The following is a 15,760-nucleotide window of genomic DNA, read 5'->3' on the forward strand; positions in this document are numbered from 1 at the left end:
TGTGCAGTCCAACTGTTATGCTGAGAAGTAAATGAAAAAGCCTGTGCTCAAAAGCAAAAGAAATAGGCCTTGATACATTCATTTTCAGGTCTCAGCTCTGTGCAGAACAAAAAAACACAGTGTGATTTTGAAAGATGATGTCCTATCAATGTGTCAGAAATTATGGGAATTTTCCATTCACATACAGGAGTCCCTCCGAAGAGTTCATTTTATTTTATTTGTTTATTTGGCTCCTTTATAAATTTTTTTTTTTTTTTTTGTATTAGGAATAGTTGAAGCAACAAATAGATTCATATACACAGGCATGAACACTTATATATGTTTATATGTAAGAATGTATGTAAATATGTATGCATTTCTCTTTACCCTAGGTAGCATGGAGTAGGGTAATAAGTTTTAAGATAACCAACACTGATCAATAATCAGTGTGCTGGTTTCCTCAAGTATGATCCATTTTAGTGAGTGAAAAAAGTGGTGCAGAGCAGTGTTGTCACTTAGATGACATCTGTGAGCTCATTCTGCTTCTAACACATAAATTAACACCAGATATACAAAATTTACACTCTTCCCATTTTCTTTTTTCATGCAGGTACATGGATACCAACACACACAACAAGTGATGGAATGGAGAAATATCCTTACTGGCCATGCAAATAGCAGGAAGGTAGGGAGAAAGAACCACAGCACATTGCAAGAAAGGCTGAGAATTCAAAATGACCTTGACAGATTTGCAAAATGGTCTGGAAAAGAATACAGGGAGGGAATATGAAATTCATGAAGGACAAGTGCAAGGCACTACTTAAAAGATAAATGTTCAATAAATATAGGATAGAGTGTAGCTGATCACACAGGAATTTTTCTTAGAAATTGGTAGTTTATGGTTCATCCCTACTGCAGGCTTGATGTGTTATGAGCATCAAATTTCTGAAGAAAAAAATAGGTTTTATTCCATGGTGCAAATGCAAGAGAAAATATACATAGTATTTACTTCAAAATAATTATTTATGATTATTTTGTGTTATGAAGGCATTAATAAAAGTGCCTGAATATCACACTTCAGAACTGACATGTATCTTTTTGACAGGAGTGATCAGAAGCCTATGAAGACCTTCAACAAGCCTTATTTCACTGCATTTACTTCAAATGTCCACACGTCGCTCACCTTATTCCTTTCTTTAAAAAGGGGGGATTTCCCTTCTCTTTCCCATGACACTGATTCTGCCTTGCTCTCTTGCATTTCTTCTCTGTACAATTATTTGCCCCACTCTAAACCATCCAGTCTTTCTGTGTCTCTTCAGTCACAGTGCATCTCTTTCCCTTCTCTCTTAGCTCCTCTCTGTCTCCTCTCCTTTTAACTTCCCCTTTCTTGTCCAGTCCTGTCCTTCAAAAGGCAGAAAATCCTGAAGCTGGAGACTCCCACAGGCAGGTATTCCTCTTCTGGGACTTTAGATATAGAACACAAGGGGTCACAAATGCTGTGTTTTCCAGTTCTTGGGTTGCAAGGTGGGCAAAGTGGAAGCAGGCAAAGAGCAGCAAGATCTGCTGCTGAGGGAAACAAAGAGGAGCTCATCAAGGTCCCAGCTATGGCTGTGGACAGCCCCTTTCTGCCCCAGTGTGGGGCTGACAGTTAAACCATGGATTATTTATTACTGCAGAACATAGACTATGCTTATTTTCACTCCTGCTGGGTTTCATCCCCTTTACTACCTCAGGGCAAAGAACTTGGTTTCAACCTTCAGCCTCCAAGGAGTATTTGCATTTTAAGGCACTTTTGGAGAAAACCTTTTTTTTTTTTTTTAGAGGGTTGAGGGGGAGGATTTTTCTTCTCTTCTCTGGTTTAGCAATTCATCCTAGTCTTGGCTTAGTCTAAAGTGTACTTTTGCACAGCTCCTGTGATGATCTCTTCCCCTGGCACAAAGCTCAGGTCCTGCTGATTAGACTACAGGAAAGCCCTACCCTAGCAGAGTTGTTTCTTCTTTTCCTGTTCCATAATTGATATTGGCTGTACAGTAGTTTGTACACAAACTCAGAGGTATCAGAAGCATGCTCACTCATCACAGATCCATTTGGGCAGGTGTTTCACTCCAAGCAGTGAATGTTTCCTCCCCAAGCACATGGGATTGGATATTGCAGCCCTTCCTCTGGTCTCTCCACTGAGACTCTGAGAATGCCCTGACTGCACTGCTACTCCCCTGTCCCCTCTCACAAGGACTTTCACTCACCAGCTGGTGCCAGGAGCTGCTTTAATAGGTTCTGAAAGATTACTCCTCTCTGGGCATGTGTTAACAGCACAGTGCTCTCCTTACTCCAGCGTGTCATCTCTGCTCAGTCACTTGGATGTTGCAAGCTGGGAATCCTGAAACCAAGGAATTCAAAGACCACACATGTATGTAGTCCCTTGGCTGCTCAGAGTAGGTGTGATATGATGCTCACTCACCAATTAGCAAGGAGCATTCAAGGGGTAAAGCTGCCACAAAACAAGGAAGGTTTAGTAAGTCCCTTGCTGGCTGCTGTAGAAAACATCATCTCCTTTGTGGGTGCTCCTCTCTCTGTTTGTAGTGCCACATTGGTGCCAGGACCTTGGTCCTAAAATATGACAAAGAAACTGGAAAAAGGTTTCCCACTGCTGGCCCTGTCCTCAGACCCTGTGCTGAGGACAGGTTGAGGCAGCCCTGCATGGTGGCAGGGCTAACACCTCAGACCTGCCAGCACAGCCTGACAGGCAAACAAACAAACAGAAATCCCAAAGAAAATAAGAGCAATTGAACCAACCCACACCAATAAAACATTCCTGAAGAGCTTGAGGAAATGCATTTGTCACTTAAAAAAAAAAAAAAAAGAAAAGAGCACAGCAACCAAAACTAGGCATATCAGATTCACCACATCACAGCACCAGCCCATTTTAAACAGTCTGTGGTTACCTTGCTTATGTAGTGGGTACCCTTTGTGAAAACCAAATAAACAAACAACACACACACACTCCAGTAATGCAGGAGCTGCTCTCAGACTGCATATTGGCTCTGAGCCACATCTCCCGCAGTAAGGGGAGTGTGGAAATGCACAGCCTTGGCAGCAGCTTCCAGCGCCTCAGGCTCTCACAGTTTATTTTAGTTATTTATAGGATTTTCTATGGCACTCGTCACCCTCATATCTAAGCATCTTAGAGGTATTAGTAGACTTACCCTCACAACCCCTCTTTGAGATACAAAAGTTATTGCCCCCATTTTATAGATATAGAACTAATAGGTTACTAACTTGCTCAGTTTCAGGAGAATCTGGTAGAATTAGGCACTGGACAAGCCCCTGAGTTCTTTCCTGAACTTGAACCACAGAAGTTTCCCTCCAGGGGCATTAATGAGACTGATGAAATACAGAAAGCTAAACACCATCATGGATATATGTGACTCCTGTTTTGTTTTTTTTTTTTCTAGTGTTTGGTCTAGCAACTGTTAAGTACGTAGAAAAAAAAGGTATAATTCTATTTGCATTTTTCTTCATCTCTGAGGTCTAAATAGGGGTATCAACACAGCACACCTTTTTCATTAGTGTTTATAATAAGAGCAACTGATATGCTTTAGACCTGCATGCAACCAAAGTCTAACACGTTTTTGGCATGACACTATTCCTAAATTAGCTGTTCTATGTTTATTTTCATTTTTTGCTTAAATTTGTGGTTAATTTTTTTAATTTGAGGACAATCTGGTGCTTCTCTGAAGTAAGATTCTTTTTTAATTTCATTTTTTCTTAACTCCTCTCAGTCGATAACTTCAAGAATTAAAGTGCCTCTTGTGTAGCTATTTTCAAATAATGTTCAAACTGGTTAGTGCTATAAAGACTTGTGTCTGTTGCTCTCCATCACTGTACAGAAAAACAGCAGATACTTCTGTGTGTCAAGAAATCAGGAGGATCCCATGTCACTGCAAATGAACCATGAATTTCCAGGGTTCAAAGGACAATGAGAAAGACAGGATGAGTCATGTGACTTTTGTGTTGCACCCTGATAAATGGCAGGTCAAGGAGGGTTGTGTTTAATAGTATATTCCTCAATGAAATGTCACTTTTTCCTCAATGTGTCCTCTGTGTGAGCTAATTAAAATCATGTTTTACTGCAATGTCAGCACATGAAGTTGCTGACTTTCTTGTTGTCTTCTACATAGTACAAAATGAATGTTGTCATTTGATAAATTCAAGAATCTTAAAGGTTCTGTCTGATGGGGTTTAATGTATGCTGCTCTATATATGTTTAATGCTTTCAAACTGCCTCTCTTCCTTTGTTCAAATCACAGCATTCATGACCTGTACATAATGTGCTCTCTTGCCATCCTTAAGCCTCAACCTCCTCAAAATTAACAGAATTTTTAAAAAGATTGCAAGCAAATATTGGCATTAGTTCCCTTCCAGACTGTTTTAAATCAGTTTTTAAGCAATGTGTCCAAAAGACACTCTCACATGCATGTACACCAATGAGACTTGGCTGTACAGGTACAATTTTCTTTCAGGTTACTTTTATAATGATATCAGGGTGTGTTTGTAATGTTCATTTGGAAATAAATTCTACCACCTTATATCACGTCTATAATAAGCAGTAGTTAAAGAGTATGGTTATGGAAAGTGTGGAATTAATTTCTCTAACCAATAGCAATTGCAGCATTGGCACCAGGATTCCTATTTGTAAAGCTCTTGGAAGCTGCTGTTTGTAGTGCATCTCATCTCAGTAATAGGAATAGGAATGAGAAAAAAAAAAAAACCAACCTGCTACTGCATTAACTTTTGCTTTTACTATTCCTATCCTTGTATCCTGTAAAATTTCTTTTAACAAAAACCCCAAGTCAGTATGTCTGCATGTTTTACAGTAAATGACAAAGAGCAAAGTTTCTGGCTTTGGCCTGACCCTGTATCACCTTGTGCTGTAACCCACACAGACCTCATAAATTAGTTTGGGACTGAGTCAGTTCTTCAGTGAGTATTGTCCACATATTAATTTATTGATGGGTGCTACAGCAGTGAGTGGTGGCAATTCAAGTCACAGCTCAGTACAAGATGTACCTTCACCCTCTTCCCTCCCCCATCCTCATCCAGCTTGCTTCCCTAATGCTGAGAGCCAGTGCAATGCTGACTTCTGGCTGAGATACAAAATACAGATCTCAAAGAAATTCTCTCACCTCCTAAAGACCTTATCCAAAGCCCATTAAAGCTGATGAGAGCCTTCCCATTGACTTCAGAAAGCCTCAGATCCACTCCCCCAGGGAAAAGATGTTAACACTCGTGCATCCTTAAACCAGCCAGGAGAACTTCTTGAAATCAATATCTCTCTATCAATTTTGGTACCTAAAACTCCTAAAATACAACAAAGACACTTCTTGTGAGTCCTGCCAGCTGCAGGGGGAAAAAAAATAGAAAACAAGCCCTTGGGAGACACCATTACCTAAAGTAGCAGCTGAATCTGAGCAGTGACCACAACAGCTACAAAACTATATCCTAACCTTTCTGTGTTTGCTTTCAGCTTTGTTTTACTGTACTCCCAGCTCCACACTGAATGCACTAAATGACTCACATTACACACACTGCAACAAAGGCAGTTATACCCCAATCTTCATTAAGGTCTTAATGCAGCAAGGTACTTAAGCACATGCCTAACTTTAAGTACAAGGGAAGTCTAATTAACTTCAATGGGACTGCTTGCTTGCTTTAAGCCAGGCATGTGCTTAAGTATCTTGCTGAAACTGAGAGGAAGACTCCAGGTGCTACCATTTATACAAGTGTCATTAAACACAGAGTTAGTGTACTTAGATACACAAACTTCCTAACCCCTAAAACCACATCATTAAATTATAGCACTTACTAGAAAACAGCAAAGGTGAGCATGTTGATGAAGCATCACATGCATCAATATACATAAATAAGCATTAAAGTGATCAAAATACCATATCCCATGCACATTTTCAGCACTCCACCTGTCGTCTGTGCATGTATACCTGTTCTTTCAGATTTCAGGTTTCTATAGCCAGAGACTGCAGACCTCTGAAAGGCCTGTGAAAAAGACCCTGACCTGAAAAAAATAGTGACTTGGGTATAAAAGAACAAGGAACTGAAAATGGAAATGGTTAGTACCCCAGGGACAAAACAAAAACTGCTTAGGTTCCTTAACAGTCCTATTTTGTACTTTAAAGCATTTATGCGATTTTTTAGTCAATCTGAATTTCTTGTATTCTTAGTGCCCATTTAATTGTCATCAGGTAGAAGTTAAGGCACTCGCTGTGAGACTGCAGGCAAGTTGCTTGACCTTCTTTTTAGTCCTCTTATCTGGCTTTATAATCCAGCACACACGGGAACTCACCAAAATCAAGAAGCTGTGTGTGTGCTGAGCAGAATAAGCTGGCTAGTCTATTGGTTAGTTCGTCAACAGTTTTGTCAGGGTCAGAAAAAAATTTACTGAGAAAGGGCAACCTCTCAGGCCAGGCAGGTTTTAGTTCTGCCTATTCCCCATGGCATTTTTTTGATCTGTGCTTCTTCATTAGCAGTAGGACTCCGTGATCTTAAAGATGTTTTCAAACCAAAATGAGTTTATAATTTGTTAATTCTATAATTAAGAGTTACAGCAGAAAGCAATGAACTGCATATTTGGAGCTGCACATGGGTTCCTACTTAGAAACCTAGGATCTCAAAAAATTCTCCTTTCTTTAAAAACATCTCCTTTCTTCATTCTCAGTGCAGTTCACAGCTCTCAGTGCAGCTCACAAGGGACTGGTAACCTTTCCCTGTGAGTATGTGGTTAAGAACCCAAAACTATGCACAGATTGTGGATTATTCTTGGATATCTCTCTTTGGTAAATACAATTGTTAAATAAAGTTTGCCTCGTGCTCAGGACATTATGGAGTGACTCCCTCAGACTGAACACAAAGGATATAGTGCACCTGAAGGAGATCAGGGAAATTTGGTCTTTAGGATGAGGGGGGAGAGATAATAGACAAAGCTAATTGGTGTGACTTTCATTTTACATATGACAGTTAAATACTATGGTGATGAGTATAAACTGTTTTTTTTCTCCTTTCAATTGATTATCTGATTATTTTGCTGAGGTCAGTAGCAAATGTCTCTGACCTCATTGTTTGCTGAAGCAACTGTATTGTCACCAGCACTGGAGTGGAACATTGCTAACTGAATGGGTTAAGAAAACTGCTCATAAAAAATGCTGAAATGCACTCAGTCTTTGGTAACCAAGACCATTACTCTATAAAAGGAGATACTGAAAAGAGCATTACACTGGACAATTGCTTCCAATTATCATTTGTTAAACATCATTTTACCCACCTGTTATCTTACCTACTGCTCAGAGTCGAACTGTTGGATGCTCTAAAAAGCATCAAACCCTTGAAATTAAAATTTATTTGAGGAAAACTGTCATGGGAAGCATTTCTAGAGGGTCTTTCACAGTGAAGAAAGCTATGTATTTATAAAGTTATGCAATTACTCAAACAGTATTTGAGTATTCATTGGAACTGTTAAAAGAGAAGAGGACAAAAACCTGCTGTCTTAGTTCTTTTCAAACAGAAAAGTGCTTTGCTTGATTTTATAAGCAACATGCTGTTCTGTTGTCAGCCTTTCTGCATCTGTTATATCATGGGTCTTGACAACATCATAGGCCAATGTCCCTTGTGATTGAAGTAAAGTATTAAATTTTAGTATCCAGAACAAGGTGATATTTCAAAGGCCAGGCTGTTATTGAGCTTGCAGGTGATAAGTCTCAAATTCTGAAATTCTGCATTTTATAGAGAAGCACAACTGCTGACTTCAAAAATAAGTTTATAAGAAATTGCCAAGCACAAATGAACAAAGTTCCCAATGCTCTGGACCTGATTAGAGCCAGAGGGTTCCAGGGCAGAGTGCAAATTGCTTTTCTTGAGCTTCTCTTTGGCTTCTTCACTTTACAGAATAAAAAACACCTGCTGGTAGTAGTGTTAGAGAAGATTACACTAAAATCAGGCCTCAGCCTTACTTGAGAATGACAGAAGAAAATCCCTGTAACAGAAATTTATTTTGTGCCAGTAATAAAGCCGGAGCAGCACAGTTGAAATAATTGTATAATGCCATTGTAATACAAGGTAGAAAAATAATACGAGATATTCCACCTGGATTCCATCTCTGGGGCATCCAATGTGAGAAGGACATGCTGGAGTGAAACCAAAGGAGGGCCACTAAGACAATCAAAGGGCTGGAAAACAACTTGTGTTCAGCCTGGAGAAGAGCAGACTCCAGGGGAAGCTTACAGCACATTCCACTATCTAAAGGGGACTAGAAGAAAGATTGGGGCGGTGCTCTTTGAAGGTCACATAGTGATAGGACAAAAACAATAGCTGTAATAAGAGAGCTGGTTTAGGTAAAAGGAAGAAATTCTTTACTAAGGGTGGTGTGGCACTGGCACAGGGTGTGTCCCCCATCCCTGTAGAGTGTAGAGAATGGAGCTCTGAGCAGCCTGGTCTTAGTGGAAGATGTCCCTGCCATGACAGAAAGGCTGGAACTAGACAATCTTTAGGATCCCTTCCAATCCAAACCATTGTATGAATCTGTGATTCTATGAAGTTTGGTGATTTCATTAATCTCGGGGATTGTCAGGTTGCAGTTGTTGATCTTTCCTGCAGGAAACCACCAGACTAAGAAGTGTCATAGCTATTCCCTTAGAATGGATATACTTCTGCCTGAATGGTGAAGTCTGCAGTTTTTTTCTCCAAAATTAGGGAACTGGCTAGTGCTGTCAGGAGAAATGATATGAATTGCAAAAGGTGGGTATGAAAGATAGGTGTTTGGGTAAACAGCAACACAAAACACTCTGATGTTCACTTCAGCTGTGGAATAAATAAAAATCCTCTATTTACACAAAGGAATTACGAAAAGAAAGGGAGCACACAAGCTTTCACACTTGGTCCCCACAAAGGGTAACAGAGTCCTTGACTGACATCACAGTAAAATCACAGGTAAACACCATTTCCTTTCCCAAGCAAGATTCCTGACATTGGAGTAATTCAGTTCTATGTCACCCACTATTGCCTTCTCATGAACCATTTCATCCATTCCATCCTCCATCCAATGGCTCCTATCACAATTCTGTTCCTATAGTGATGGAGGGGAGCTGTAAAAGACAAGAGAACATGGTAGACAAAAACAGCTTGACACTGAAAATTAAGGAGGTAAATAATTTAACCATGATTTTCTGCAAAACTCAGCTGAAGTAAGAAAAACATCAGAGTAAAGCCAACCTTTCTGTCTGGTCTTACTACAACGATGAAACATTAACTATAATACATAACCATTGGTGATCATGTTTCATTTGATAATCCATTAGGGCCTCACATAGTTCTCTTCTTTTTTACATGAAGCATAATACTTTAGTGGGGGGGAAGCTGGCAGACAGAGGTGGAAGAGGATTTGTCCTCACACTGTGTGCTGACACAATAATGTTCTTCCTGCTGAACTAATGGCTTTTCATAGGGTTTAGGTCAAAGAGTTTAATGGAGCTTAGCTCTGGATGTCTCAGTAACTTAGATTCTAAAACTAAACTACTTTAGTCTTAAAATACAAATGATGATGGTCCTAATAAGGACACATATTCCCAAGGAGACTTGAGAGTGAAATATATGACAAGAATGCGAAAACAGATGATATCTTTCTTCCAACTAATGCTGAAAAAGGTGTCCATTCCTTAACCCAGACACATTCACTATTTTCTGCAGTTCTTCAAGGCGGAGGAGGAAAGGATGTTTGCACTGAGAGTGTTTGCTGCATTTTGTTTAGCCCTTAAGATTTAAATACACACACATATATATATATATCTTTAAAAACACAGAGCTCTCATATCTGCATATATTTTGTTTTTTTGGTTATGTGGCAATATGTGGAGAAAATGCAAAAATTCCCTCACCACAGTATGTTCCAAGATGCAGCATAAAATACCTTACTTCTATGTCAGCCAAAATGTCACTTCAAAAAAAGTGAGAGATCTCTATCAAAGTTTCATTTTTTTCAGACTTTCCACTGTTACCTTTCTCTACCTCTCTACAAGTTTCTTCTCATAACATAGAACTGACATTACAGACAAATCTACTTGACCACTTGACCATCCAGATTTCTTTAATAACATAAATCTTCTTCTTCTGCCTGATTTTACTGGAGTCTCCTTATATATGTCCTACACTTGCACTTGAATCCACCAATAATTCCCTATTAAAGGTATTTTGTTGTTTACAAACAGAAACATCCTGCAATTTCTTTCAATGGAAATATAAAATTTCTTTCGTCTGCAATTATGAAGGAACAAAGAAAACTTGTAATTCTCTTTCAGAAAATCAATTGTTTTTTGGTGGGTTTTTTTCCTTTTTTTTTTTTCTATCTGGATTGGCAATTTCTGTCCTGACATATCTGTGTAGTTTCGTTGGTCAATAGATAGAAAAATTGATATGAAGGATAAGGAGATCAGTTGTCCTAATTGTGGAGAAGAGAAAAAAGTCTGTAACATACCTTTCTTACCATATGCTGAAGTTTCTGTTATAGCATTAGTGCAGGAATGAAAATTTAAAAAATTTCAAAAATCTGAATGCAAATATTTAATTCAAAAAGATCAAGGTATCTGTATATCATGCCACTATGGAGACCTCTTGTGTCCTACACAGACTGGTAGATAAAAATGAAACAAAACAAAGTAAAACAAAGTCCAAAGCCATAAACATTGTTTTAGATGTGAGTCACAGCAGTCTAATATATCTGTAATGTACCTAGCACACTTTGAGGTCATTTAAAACAATACCATCTTCAAAGAGAGAGAGATTTTTTTTTTTTTTTTTACTCTAAAGGTTTTTTACTCTAAAGAATTTCCCACTTTTTCTTTACAGGTATATATACATAGCTTCAGGAGTGTCTTGTGCCAGTTCTCATACACAGTCACCTAAGATCCTGCCAGCCCTTCTGCTTGTCTTGAAAGCCCTTAAAGCAGCAACAGTGGGAACCTGGAGATTTTAACATCCTTGTGAACTGCTGTGGATAGAGAAAGAGCCTGATTCCTTTCTTCTTTACAGGGGTGTAAATTGGGAATGTTGTCATTCAACTGCATCTTGACTGAAAATGTCTCATCAGCCTCATAAATCCAAGGAGGAAATTGGGTGCAAAAGGATAAACAGAAGGAAACAGAGGAGGGAAGAGGGGGAAGCCCATCCTTCCAGCTTCTGCCTTAACTCCTTTCTGCAGCTAGGAACAGCTGATGTAGAATCTGCATTTTCTAAAAGGGAATTGTCCACCAAATTGGATCTCAGTGTTCGTTTAGTATACATAAAACCTAGAGTGAAGTTTATGCATGTAACCTTTAGAGTTACAAAAAACCCAAAACTCTCTCTCTCTTTGAAGATGTTATTGTTTTAAATGACCTCAAAGTACATTAGGTACATTACAGATATATTAGACTGCTGTGACTCACATCTAAAGCAATATTTGTGGCTTTGGACTTTGTTTTACTTTGTTTTGTTTCAGTTTTATCTTCCAGTCTATGTAGGACACAAGAGGTCTCCATAGCAGCATGATGTAAGGATACCTTGATCTTTTTGAATTAAATATTTGCTTTCAGGTTTCACTGTCAGTTGTCCATTATGGGGGGGAGTCTGAAGCCCAGTTTTGTGTGTGATGAGAAAGCTGAGTAATTTTAGTTACACAATGTAGGGAGGTTCTATTTCTCCTCTAATATTTTGGTTGCAAGTCATTTTCAATTCTGTTAGTGTAGCTCAATTAATAGAAACACCTCTTTAAAAATACTTAAATTTGCCATATTTTGCTTTAGTTTGGAGTGTGTGTTTGCTGGGGGCATTTTTACTTCCTAGGAAAAAGAAAAAAAACAAATATTCAAAGAGGCAAAAACCTCAACTGTACAGAATTTTGTACTGAGGCATCAAGGTTGAGATTTCTGAAGAAAACAAGATTTTGTTGTGTTGGAAATTACTGTAGCTCTTGCAAACAGGTGATAAAAGTGTCTATCTCAGTGGTTATCAGCTCATCCACGTGCGTAATTACATCTTACAATGCACTAACCCCCTATGGCCTCACAAAATCAGTAATGATGTTGCATTTTATTTCTGTCTTTAAGAAGATATTTGAAGATGGGTTGTGTGTGTATGTGTGTGCATGTGTAAATCCGAATACAGATGCAGCACTGAGATTTCCTTTCCTGAAAGCTAGAAAGAAATAAAGAGGAAAATGGTTACTCATAGACAATAGTGACAAAAATAAGAGGGAGCAAGAAAAACAAAAAAACAAAAACAAAAAAACCAAACAAACAAAAAAAAATTGGATGCTTTGAGAAATGATCTATGTATAATAACTCCAGAATTTACAAGAAAAGATCAAGGAATCTTGATCTGCAAAAATACACTGAAAAGTTAAAAGAATCAATTTAATTTATCACATTAAACAAATGAAAAAAAAGAAACAAAACCCCCAAGAATGGCAAACCTAATACAGACATTTTGCCATATAGTGAGAAAATGAAGACATTTTCCAGCAGCAGGGCTTGCAAGTCATCGTTGTGAAATGCTTAGATCAGGTGGCACTCTCTTTTAGAAAAGTAAGCTCTGTAATGGTATTGATTGCTTCCAAGGCCATATTAGAGATGAAGACAAGTCCCGGGAGAGAGGCTGTTGTCACCTTGACCTTGGGTCAGAGCTGGACCACTGACCCCTGACACCCAGGACTTCTGCACTGCATCGTGATATCTTTCATGCCTACAGACAAAGTCAGCAGGGGACATGTGTCGATGTGGCCCTTGCCAAATCAGAATTGACTGGCCTGTAGGAAGCTGGAGAGCAGCGGGAAATGCGGGTTAAAGTATGTCAATAATGTTTCACAAGAACAATTTCTCCCAAGAATTGTAGCTGTTGGAATGTTTTGACATTTATTCGGTAGAGAAATGTAGCATGTTTTGTGAAGCACTTCAAGAGAGCTGCTGCTAACTGCCGTGGTGTATTGATCTTCCTGTTAAATTGCATGGGCACACTTGGGAGATCATTGAGATTCAGGCAACAGGACAGAAAGGATCGGCTGCACCCGATGGTCACTAATGGTAATTGGTTTCGATCCTCGCACTTGAAGAAGCCGTGATTTACTTGGTTCACAGATGAATTGTAGACACTAAATATTTTGAAAAGAAAAATATACTGTGATTTCTTTTTCTCATGTCATTTGCAAATTATTGCCTCCACTTTGAATATTTCATATAAAGTATAGAAATCCACATGACTCCATAAAAGAACATGCTAAGCAAAATTTCAAGGAATTCCCTCTTATCTGTAAATCTTGTATTAGTGCAAAGCAAATGAACTTTCTGATCCTGATACAAATGAGTTAATTAAATAATTATAAAAAAATTTATCAGGATCTTAAAAATCTGTCACCAGTCTTAAGCCTCCCTATCATCACAATACATCTTTTTTACACTCTACACATTCTTCTCTCTATTCCATTTGGTGGTGTATCATCAATCTTAACATGATGAATGTTAAAAAGAAGTATATTGAAGGCAACTACGGAAGTAGAACAATGTAGGCAGGTATGGCTAGCAATGTAATAATGAAGTAAATTAAACTGGAATGAAGAATCTGTTATGAAAATTGGATACTAATGTTAATATCAGAGTAAATTATTGCTACGATACAGGAGCTGATATAAAAATTGGAGTATATTTCAAAAAATGAATGTGATGGTAATTCTGCCAAAATTCATGCCACACATGATTTTCAAAGCAGATTTGAAAGGGCTTCTGTAGCTTTCTGCTTTATACAAGATACTTTGCTAAGTATATGTACATAATTACATGAAAGCAAAAATATTCAGTAAATGACGGCTGCTTTAATACAAAGACATTCATATATACTAAGATTCTGGAAAGGAACCAGTTCTGTAATTCTTTTAATCTGTTTCAAGTACACGTGTCCTTTATGATACATACTACATTCCTATGGGTTTTAAAGGACAAAAGGGTTTCCAGTTTTTGTTCTGGTTTTTTTTTTCCCTTCAATGGAAGGTCAGCAGTTTCTACAAACAGCTGAGTTTCATGCATAAACTTGCATAAAATATCCATAAAATCTATATAGCACTTTGACAAATAGAAAATAGCACGATATAAAGTAACAACATATATTGTTTCTTTGTTTACTGAGATCAAAATTATGCTTATCTGGAGTCTTTTGGTTAAAATGACTATAAATAGATTGCAAATTCAATTACAGCTAAATCATGCATTGTAGAATTTGTATCATCCAGAACTAAAACAGATAAAATAGAGAAGAATGAATGTCTGAATGCTACTGAAAGTTCAGTATAACAGCAATATGGCATTTTCAATTGCTGCACAAGTCTCAAATTTCTGAAATATTTACAAACCTTAGATAATGACAACCTCAGGAGAAAATCAAGAAAACAGACGGTATACAGGAGATAGCCTGAGGCAACCAGTGATGAGGTCAGATCTATACAGTATGTGTGCTTTACATGAAAAACGCTCTACTAAAATGTCTTTGCGTGCTGTGTAGAGCTTTGGGATGTAGCAGGTATTCACTAGGGGAAGGTAAGGATTATTTACCAGGATCAGTAACATGGAATTCAATATTAAAACCGACAAAGGTTATCATCTATTACACATTAAATTCACCACAGTTGTTTGACAACTCTCATAGCAACAGATTCCACCCTTAACAATTCAAAGCAATCTTTCAGATTAAAGTTCATGTGATCACTTTAAAGAACTATTCATTGTTAATCAAGCAATATTGCTTCAGGCATCGTGTTTGTCTTTCACTTCAGGCTATTTGGTTGATTGCAGAAAATGCTGAGTTTCTCTGTGTGCGTGTGCAGAGCTGTGTGTCTGCTAGGTGGAAGTGACAGGTGAGGCAGTGGGGAGGGGGGGATATGGGAACTGATTGAACAGACTGCAAAAGAGATAAATAAAGTCCCAGTGGCTGAGGATGAGAAGTATATTCTGCCTTAATAATTGCACAATTTAATTTTGAAAGACATTAACCAATGATGGTATCTTTAAAATATAAAGTATTCCTTAAAAACACTTAATGCCATATGTATAAATAATATATACACATTCATATATGCTTCTAACGTTGCCCAGAATATCTTGATCATGTAGTACTTGTCTAGTCAGACAAGACTAGTCAGAGTCTAATCTTGTCAGAGCTAGTTACTCAAAGAAAGGTACATCTCAGAGGGATTAAGAAAATTCAACTCCAACATTTCATGGCATAGAAACCCTCTTTTTTTCTCCCCACTTGTGAAGCATCTGCTCCAGGCATGTCTTACTCTTGATCTAACTATACTCCAAAGGTTTAACAGATGCAATATCCCCAACAATAACATTGTAGGGAGGAAAGACTAAAGAGGCTGGGACTGTTACCTGCTCAGACATGGCTGTTGAAGACCCTAGAATGTTTCCTCAAGTGTTCAGCATCCTCAAAATATTTGTCCTTTTGAGGAAAGCTGTCATTCTGTGATGCTGCCCTAACGTCCAACCAAGTGCTGAGTCCAAGCTCAAGTAGAGATTGCTTGCTATCAGCCAGGGCAGCCAGCTCACCACAGGCTCCTGCAAATAACCCCAGCAACCACTGCCATCAGCAGTGAAGGCAATACAAGTGCCAGAATGGATCCTGTATGGATGGCCATGGAGAGTCCTGCTTGCAGGTCACAGCACAACACTCAAATAGGAATGAAAGATAAATGAGT

The sequence above is a fragment of the Erithacus rubecula genome (assembly GCF_903797595.1).
Source record: "Erithacus rubecula genome assembly, chromosome: 1".
NCBI classification, from domain to species: domain Eukaryota; kingdom Metazoa; phylum Chordata; class Aves; order Passeriformes; family Muscicapidae; genus Erithacus; species Erithacus rubecula.